At 39.6% G+C, this 9,957-nt stretch overlaps 1 protein-coding gene across 1 annotated transcript in view; it reads left to right on the top strand.

Moving 5' to 3' along the window:
• NPEPPS (aminopeptidase puromycin sensitive) overlaps nucleotides 1–9,957 on the top strand; it is a 105,111-nt gene that overhangs the window by 45,430 nt on the left and 49,724 nt on the right. The window lies entirely within an intron of this gene.

Genomic DNA, 9,957 nt, shown 5'->3' with positions numbered 1-9,957 from the left:
TACTCTAAAATGTAATGTATTGTTTTTCAGTTTTACTTTTTAAAAAATATCTTCACCTAGGCCGGGCGTGGTGGCATACCTGTAATCCCAGTGCTTTGGGAGGCCAAGGCAGGCATATCACTTGAGACCAGGAGTTCAAGATCAGCTTGGCCAACATGGCAAAACCCCGTCTCTAACAAAAAATACAAAAATTTAGCCACTGTGATGGTGCATGCCTATAATCCCAGCGACTCTGAAGGCTGAGGCAGGAGAATTGCTTGAACCCAGGAAGTGGAGGTTGCAGTGAGCCGAGATTGGGCCACTGCACTCCAGCCTGGGTGACAGAGTGAGACTCTTGTCAAACAAACAAACAAACAAAAAATACCTTAACCTAGCTCCATCTTCTAAATGAGTCCAAATCTCTGAAGTGAATGCTTACAGATGATTTTGATATACAACCAGAGATTAGATAGGTATTAAATGTTACTGGGGGCACAGAAGGAAAGATATGTTGATGTGTTACTACTGTTAGGTATAAAAGCACAAAGAAATAGAAGAGTTTCTGAGCTTAGTATATGTGGAAGAAATTATATACAAATCAATTGGTGAAGTACTAAGGCTTTGATGTATGAACAAATGAAAAGGAGTAGATAATTCAAATGGAAGGATATGTTAGAGAGATCCAAGATGGCTGATCACTAGCAGCTCAGGATTGTAGTTCCCAGTGAAAGCACAGAGAACGAGAGGACGCCACACTTTCAGACAAATTTTTGTTGCTCACGCACCAGGAGATTCCCAGCGGAGAAGCCCCATGGATTGCCAGCGTGACTCTTGTGGCCGGTGAGGCGGTTTTGCCGCTGCCTTAGTGTGGCGGTTCTTGATGCAGAGTCAGAAAAGCACCATCAATCTTAACGCCGCTGTTTTGGCCGGCGCAGTGGGTTGCTCAGATTTTGGCGCTGGGAATCAACAAGTTGGACGTCCACTCAGAAACCCAGTTATAAAGACGGTAATTATAAAGACCACAGATGGATAAATCTATAAGGAAGGGAAGAAATCAGTCTAAAAAGGCTGAGAATACCCAAAATCAGAATGCCTCTCCCTCTACAGGGGATCACAGTTCCTCATCAGCAATGAAACAAGGCCTGATGGAGAACGAGTGTGTTTCTTTAACAGAAGCAGGCTTCAAAAGGTGGATGATAAGAAACTTCTGTGAATTAAAAGAACTTGTTCTAACCCAATGCAAAGAAACTAAGAACTTTGAAAAAAGGTTTGACGAAATGTTAACAAGAATACACAATTTAGAGAGGAATATAAGTGAATTAATGGAGCTCAAAACTATAACACGAGAACTTCGCGAAGTATGCGCAAGTTTTAACAGCCGAATCGATCAAGCAGAAGAAAAGATATCAGAGGTCGAAGACCAACTTAATGAAACAAAAGGAGAAGACACGATTAGAGAAAAAAGGATAAAAAGGAACAAGCAAAGTCTCCAATAAATATGGGACTATGTGAAAAGACCTGATCTACGTTTGATAGGTGTACCTGAATGTGACGAAGAGAATCAATCCAAGCTGGAAAATACGCTTCAGGATATTATTCAGGAAAACTTTCCTAACCTAGCAAGGCAGGACAATATTCAACTCCAGGTAATACAGAGAACACCACAAAGATATTCCTCAAGAAGACCAACCTCAAGGCACATAATCGCCAGATTCACCGGGGGTTGAAATGAAGGAGAAAATACTGAGGGCAGCCAGAGAGAAAGGTCAGGTTACCCATAAAGGGAAGCCTATCAGACTCATAGCAGATCTCTCAGCAGAAACCCTACAAGCCAGAAGAGAGTGGGGGCCAATATTCAACATCCTTAAAGAAAAGAACTTTCAACCCAGAATTTTACATCCAGTCAAACTAAGCTACATAAGCGAAGGAAAAATAAAATCTTTTGTGAACAAGCAAGCACTCGGAGATTTCATCACCACCAGGCCTGCTTTACGAGAGCTTCTGAAAGAACCACTACACGTAGTAGTATCAGCCTAACAACCAGTATCAGCCTTTCTAAAAAATACCAAAAAGAGCATCAACATAATCAAGAATTTACATCAACTAATGGGCAAAACAGCCAGCTAACATTAAATGGCAGTATTAAACTCACATATATTATTATTAATTCAAATTTAAATTGACTAAATCCCCCAATCCAAAGACACAGACAGGCAAAAAAAGCCAAAACCCATCGGTATGCTGCATCCAGACCCATCTTACATGCAAGGATACACAAAGACTCAGAACAAAGGGATGGAGAAAGATTTACCAACCAAATGGAGAGCAAAAATAAATAAATAAATAAAAAGCAGGAGTTGCAATTTTTGCCTCTGATAATAAGACTTCAAAGCAACAAAGATTATAAGAAGCAAAGAAGGATATTACATAATGATAAAAGGATCAATGCAACAAGAAGAGCTAAAGATCCTAAATATATACGCACCCAATACAGGAATACCCAGATATATAAGACTTATAAACAGACTTAGACTCCCACACAGTAATAGTGGGAGACTTCAACATCAATATTAGACAGATCAATGAGACAGAAAATTAACAATGAAATCCACGATTTGAACTCAGATCTGGAACAAGTAAACTTAACATTTATAGCTCCACTTTAAATACACAAAATATACACTCTTATCAGTACCATATCACAGCTATTTACAGATTTAAATGAAATATTGGTAGGCTACTTGTTTGCTATTTTCTTCCCTAATTTTTTTTTTTTCATGTCTCTATTATTAAGCACAATTATAGGCATACCCATTTTTAGACTGCATTCTAGTCCGGGCAATAAAGCAACACCCCCATTCTATCTCCCTCTTCCTCTTCTTTCCTGTCCTTCATTTTTTTTATTATTCTTTTTTTTTCTTTCTTTCTTCTTTTTTTTTTCTTTTTTTTTTAAAAAAAAGAAAATGTTAATGACTAAATAAGTATGTGAAAAGATATTCAGCCTCCTAGTTATGAGAAATTTTTGCTTCTCATGTGAGCTGAAATTTAAAAAATTCCCAAAGATATGGCTGCCTTGATATTGCTAGGGGGAGTATAAATCCATGCAATTGTTTTGAAGAGCATTCTGGCAATATATATCAAGAGCCTAAATATGCTCATGTCCTTTGACCCAGTAATTCTGCTAATAGAAATATATCCCAAGGAAAAGTCATAAATACAGAAAATATGCCCAGAACTACCTGAGATATTACTTATGGTAGTAGAAAATTATAATGAATATATTTGTTCAACATTAAGGAGATGATTAAGCCAGAAATGACATATCTATATAGTAAAACATGCTTACCAATTAAAAGTGAGATTTGTGAATTCTTGACACTGTAATGTGCTTATTATAATGTAAAATTGAAAAGCAGAATGTAAAATTACATATTTAACGTGATGAATCATGTCTCTAAATGGCACAAATAAAATGATGATTATGTCTGGGTTTTGTCTGGGTGTTGACATAATTGGTGATTTTTATTCTTATTCATACCCTTTGTCTGATTTTCACAACCTTCCTACTGAGGATCTATTGACTTAATATAAAAGTATTTTTTGCCGAGCACAGTGGCTCATGCCTGTAATCCCAGCAATTTGGGAGGCCAAGGCAGATGGATCACCTGTGGTTGGGAGTTCGAGACCAGCCTGACCAGGTTGGAGAAACCCCGTCTCTACTAAAAATACAAAATTAGATGGGCATGGTGGCGCATGCCTGTAATCTCAACTACTGGGGAGGCTGAGGCAGGAGAATCACTTAAACCCAGGTGGCAGAGGTTGTGGTGAGCCGAGGTCACACCATTGCACTCCAGCCAGGGCAACAAGAGCGAAACTTGGTCTTAAAAAAAAGTATTTTTAGAAAAAATTTAAATTGGAGATGTTTAGTCTTTTTATTTCAGTGCTCTTGGAGACCTGTTGTGAGTAATTATTATAAAAATAAATGTTTTGGCTAGTTGCAGTGGCTCACGCCTGTAACTTTGGGAGGCCAAGGCAGGTGAATAACCTGAGGTCAGGAGTTCGAGATCTTCCTGCCCATCATGGTGAAACCCTGTTTCTACTAAAAATACAAAAGTTAGCCTGGCGTTAGTGGTGGCGCATGCCTATAGTCCCAGCTACTGGGAGGCTGAGGCAGGGGAATCACTTGAACACAGGAGGCGGAGGTTGCAGTAAGGGGAGATCACGCCACTGCACTCCAGCCTGGTGAAAGAGTGAGACCCCATCTCAGAAACAAACAAACAAAAATAAATGTTTTGCCATGAACATGTATTAAAAGCTATTGAAGAATATAATGTGAAAAAGAAGACCTGAGATTCTTTCTCTGATTTCTTATACTTCTGTTGTCTGGTGAATCTGTCTAGAAATATTCTTATGTATATGTAAATTTATCCCATAAATAGAATCACAAATTTCAGTGGCTTATAACCACTGAGATTTCTTTCTTTCTTACAAATGAGCCATGAAGACTGCTGATCATATGCAGCCATATCACCAACTCTGCTGGCTCCACTTGGCTCCCAACTCTCTTTCCAGGACCAGTAGTGAGTGAGCAGCCACTGTCTCTGTTATGCATGGCAGAGGGCAGAGGCTTAGGGATGGGGAGAAAACTAGACCACAAAGACACATGTAAAACTTCTGCATGGGCAGGCATGGTGACTCACACCTGTAATCCCAGCATTTTGGGAGGCTGAGGCAGGAGGATTACTTGAGCCCAGGAGTTTGAGACCAGCCTGGGCAATATAGTGAGACACTGTCTCTATGAAAAATAAAATAAAAAATTAAACTTCTGTCATGATGGTGGTATATTTGATGTCTACTTACATTTCGTTGGCCAGAGCAAGTAGCATGACCAAGCCCAAAGTTACTGGGGCAGCATTTACCTGACATTTGAGAAAAGTTTCTAATGAAAGATAGGACAAAAAGCAAAACTATAAGTATAATAGAAATATAGGAAGTTGGAAGAAGCAAAGATAAATCTAAAGAAAGTTAAAAAAGAAAAAAACACCCAAAGCTAATTACTATCCTTAGAGGGTTAAGAGAAAGCATTACATTCATTAAACAAGGACAAGACAGAATACCATCAGATAGGAAGAATTAGAGCAGGAAAACTTGGAAATTATGATAGGTATAAAAAAACCCAGTAGAAGTTTTAGAAAATGAAGTTGAGGAAACTTCTAAACAGCAGGAAAAATAGGTAAAAAACAGAAAAAATAGATTTGAGAACCAGTCCAGCAGCACCAACATCTATCAAATAAAATAGAAAGCAGAGAAAATGGAAGAGGAATTTTTTTTTTTTTTTTTTTTTTTTTTTTTTTTTTTTTTAAGATGGAGTCTCGATCTCTCGCCCAGGCTGAGTGCAGTAGTGCGATCTCGGCTCACTGCATCTTCTGCCTCCTGGGTTCCAGCAATTCTCCTACCTCAGCCTCCCGGGTAGCTGGGATTATAGGAATGCACCACCATGCCCAGCTAATTTTTCTATTTTTAGTAAGGATAGGGTTTCACTATGTTGGCCAGGCTGGTCTTAAAATCCAGACCTCAGGTGAACTACCCGCCTCGCCTACCAAAGTGCTAGGATTACAGGCGTGAGCCACTGGGCCCGGCCAGAAGAAAAACTTTCAGAAAGACATAAAACAGGAAAATTTCTTTGAACTGATAGAGCAGGAGCCTTCAGTTTGCAAAGGTACACCATTGAGAGAGACTAGCTTTAAAAACGTGAGAAGTCCCATACTAACTCAAACGTTAGAACTTTTGGGATAAAGTAAAACTCTTAAAAAGTCCCTGTCTGGGGTAGGGGCCAATAGGAGGGAAGCAGGTAGTATACTACCTTTAAAATTTAGGAATCAGAATAGTCCATTAGGAATATAGTCCACTTACCATTAGGAACAGTGGAAACTAGACTCTAATGAAGCTGTTTGTTCAAAATACAAAGTGAGTCTGATTTTCAACCTAAAGTTGCATGCTTAGCCCAACTTTGAATTTTAGAGTAAAATAAAGATATTGCAGATTAGCAAGGTCATAGAAAATGTGATTCTTTGTAAAAGATATTGGAGTGGGGTATAAGTTAGCTAAAGCATCACTTTCTTTTTCTTTTTTGGAGTTTAGCTTTTGTTGCCCAGGCTGGAGTTAATGGCGTGATCTTGGCTCACTGCCACCTCTGCCTCCCAGGTTCAAGCGATTCTCCTGCCTCAGCCTCCTGAGTAGCTGGGATTACAGGCATGTACCACCACACCTGGCTAACTTTGTATTTTTAGTAGAGACGAGGTTTCTCCATGTTGGTCAGGCTGGTCCCGAACTCCCGACCTCAGGTGATCGCCCATTTCTGCCCCCCAAAGTGCTGGGATTACAGGCATGAGCCACTACGCCCCGTCTAAAGCATCACTTTCTACGGAAAAGAGAAAATAATGTAAAGAGAAATATAAATAAAGAGAGATGTAAATAATCCTATTCAGTGTAAAAAAAAATTAGTAGAGAAACAATGGCATTTGTAAACACTATATTCAAATAATATAAAGAGAAAATAATGTCTAAAGTTGAAAAATGAAGAAATAGACTGTGTGTGGTGGCTCATACCTGTAATCCCAACACTTTGGGAGTCTGAGGTGGGAGGATTGCTTGCCCAGGAGTTCAATGCTGCAGTGAGCCATGATGCAGCACTGCACTTGGGCCTGGGCTCGAGCAAGACTCTCTCTCTCTCAAAGAAAGGAAAAGAAAAAAAAAAAGTTATGTAAGCAAGACATTTAGAAGTCACAGAGTTTGAAATTGGTTGCTTCTAGGGGTAGAGTGTGGGGAGTAGGGTAGTGTTGGGCAGGGAACTGCAGCTTATATATTATAAGCCTCATAGTACTATATGAGTTTTAAACTATGAACCATTACTTTGATAGAAATTTAAAAAGTTTTAAATCTATATCATTACCGACTATATTCTGTGTTTACACTGTGAAAAAATTAGTAATAGAAAAAGAGAAATGAAAATCCCTTCTTATATATTTGGAAAAATTATATCTCTGAATCATTGAGTCAAAGAAGACTTGTTATGGGCCAGGGGCAGTGACGCATGCCTGTAATCCCAGCACTTTGGGAGGCTGAGGCAGGCAGATCACAAGGTTAAGAGATCGAGACCATCCTGGCCAACATGGTGTGATACCCTGTCTCTACTAAAAATACAAAAGTTAGCTGGGCATGGTGACGGGTGCCTGTAGTCCCCAGCTATGGGAGGAGGCTGAGGCAGGAGAATCACTTGAAGCCTGGAGGCAGAGATTGCAGTGAGCCGAGATGGTGCCATTATACTCCAGCCTGGCGACAGAGCGAAACTCCATCTCTAAAAATATATATATTTGTTATGGAAATTAGAAAATATTTAAAACCAAATAATGAAATTACCACATGTGAAACATGAGGGATAAACATGTTTCATATGCAGATAAGATACTACTCAGAGAGGAAATTTAGTTAAGAAAAAAGACTGAAAATTAATTAGCTAAGTTACAACAAAAGATAACTTGGAGACAAAGAAGAAAGATTTAAGAGCAGAAACTAATGAAAGAAGTGAGGAGCAGAAATATTAAAAAACTGATTTTAAAAAAAGTCCCCAAAGATACGTAAACCTAGTCAGTATAGAAAATAAAAGCATAAGGGCCGGGCGCGGTGGCTCAAGCCTGTAATCCCAGCACTTTGGGAGGCCGAGGCGGGTGGATCACAAGGTCAAGAGATCGAGACCATCCTGGTCAACACGGTGAAACCCCGTCTCTACTAAAAATACAAAAAATTAGCTGGGCATGGTGGCGCGTGCCTGTAATCCCAGCTACTCAGGAGGCTGAGGCAGGAGAATTGCCTGAACCCAGGAGGCGGAGGTTGCGGTGAGCCGAGATCGCGCCATTGCACTCCAGCCTGGGTAACAAGAGTGAAACTCCGTCTCAAAAAAAAAAAAAAAAAAAAAAAAAAAAAAAAAAAAAAAAGAAAATAAAAGCATAGGCTGGGCACGGTGGTTCATGCCTGTTGTCCCAGCACTTTGGGAGGCTGAGGAGGGTGGATGACCTGAGGCTAGGAGCCTTACCAACATGGAAAAATCCTGTCTCAACTAAAAATTCAAAACTAGCCGGGCGTGGTGGCGCATGCCTATAATCCCAGCTACTCAGGAGGCTGAGGCAGGAGAATTGCTTGAACCTGGGAGACGGAGGTGGCGCCATTGCATTCCAGCCTGGGCAATGAGAATAAAACTCCGTCTTAAAAGAAAGAAAAATAAAATAAAAGCATAGATTGAATTGCTGTTCAGCATTAGGAAATATGGCAACATTGTTCATTAAAATTTAACAATTAAACATTCTATATTTATCAAAAGGAATCAGTTAGTTTGTTAGAATTCACCAGGGAAGAATAGACAGAAACTTCTAACATCATGGAAGATAAGTATTATACACACGCACGCATTCCATAATCTGTGCCAGGTACTGTTTTAAGTGCATCAAAAATATTTATTTAATCCTTTCAACAACCTTTTGAGGTAGATTTTTTTTGTGACAAAGTCTCTGTCACCCAGGCTGTCTCCCAGGCTGGAGTGTAGTGGTGCAGTCACGGCTCACTGCAGCTTCAAACTCCTGGGCTCAAGTGATTCTCCCACTTCAGCCTCCCATGTGGCTAGGACTGCATGCACATGCCACTGCATCTGGTTAATTTTTCAATATTTTGGAGAGACAGGGTCTCGTTGCCTAGGCTGATCTCAAATGCCTGGCTTCAGACGATTCTCCTACCTCAGAGAGTGGATTTTGCTAGCCTCCCAAATGTTGAGATTACAGGCATGAGCCACTATGCCAGCCAGATTCTGTTACTTCTATTTTATAGATAAACTAAGGCAGAAAAATGATTTCATTGTCCAAGGTCACATAGCTAGTAGGTACCAGAGCTGGAATTTAAACCCAAGCAGTTTAACTCAAAAGTCTGCACTTCTAACCACCATATTGTGCTATCTTTATTTTTCAAATTAAATATTTCAAAAACATAATATGTTTATATAATTTGAAATTCAAATGCTATGCAATGAAATTTTGTTTGCCATTCCACCCTGTCTTCCTTTTGTAGCTCCATTCCTCAGGAGCAACCAGTTTCCTTTAAAAACTATAAATGCTTTTGTAAGGGTTTATGTATATACTTTTTTTTTTTTTTTGGAGGCAGAGTCTCGCTTTGTCGCCCAGGCTGGAATGCAGTGGTGCGATCTTGGCTCACTCCAACCTCTGCCTCAGTCCCAGCCTATAGCTGGGACTACAGGTACCTGCCACCATGCCTAGCTAATTTTTGTATTTTTAGTGGAGACGGGATTTCACCGTGTTGGTCAGGCTGGTCTCAAACTCCTGACCTTGTGATCCGCCCACTTCAGCCTCCCAAAGCTCTGGGATTACAGGCATGAGCCACTGTGCCTGGCCTTTTTATGTATACACTTTTTAAGAACACAGAAATTATCATGTCATACATAATGTTCTGTACCTTTCTTCTTATTCCCTTAACTGTAAATATTAGCGGTCATTTATTATTAATATATGAGCTGCATCATTTTTGATAAGATCTGTTCGCAGCAGACATGCTAAATGTCTGTTAAATTTCTATTTCAAATAATAGGAACAAGTCAGAGAACGTTATGACCATTAGTATAGTATAATTCACTGTAATTTTTGACATTTTTTGGCCAATATAACAATTTTGAGCTAATATAACAACTGATATAAATATTATAACAAAAATTATCTTGCAGGTGTGACAGTATTGAATTATTGAGTATTTGTTTGAAATCATTGGCTTTCACATTTTCCCAAGGTTTGCTTTAAGAATGAAGTTATCTTGGCCAGATGTAGTGGCTCACGCCAGTAATTCCAGCACTTTGGGAAGCCAAGGTGGGTGGATCACCTGAGGCCAGAAATTCGAGACCAGCAGAGACCCTGTCTCTGCTAA

This window comes from Cebus imitator, unplaced genomic scaffold, assembly GCF_001604975.1.
Source record: "Cebus imitator isolate Cc_AM_T3 unplaced genomic scaffold, Cebus_imitator-1.0 Scaffold228, whole genome shotgun sequence".
Taxonomy (NCBI): Eukaryota; Metazoa; Chordata; class Mammalia; order Primates; family Cebidae; genus Cebus; species Cebus imitator.
The sequence above is the reverse complement of the archived record's forward strand: the minus strand, read 5'-3'. Positions and strand labels throughout refer to the sequence as shown.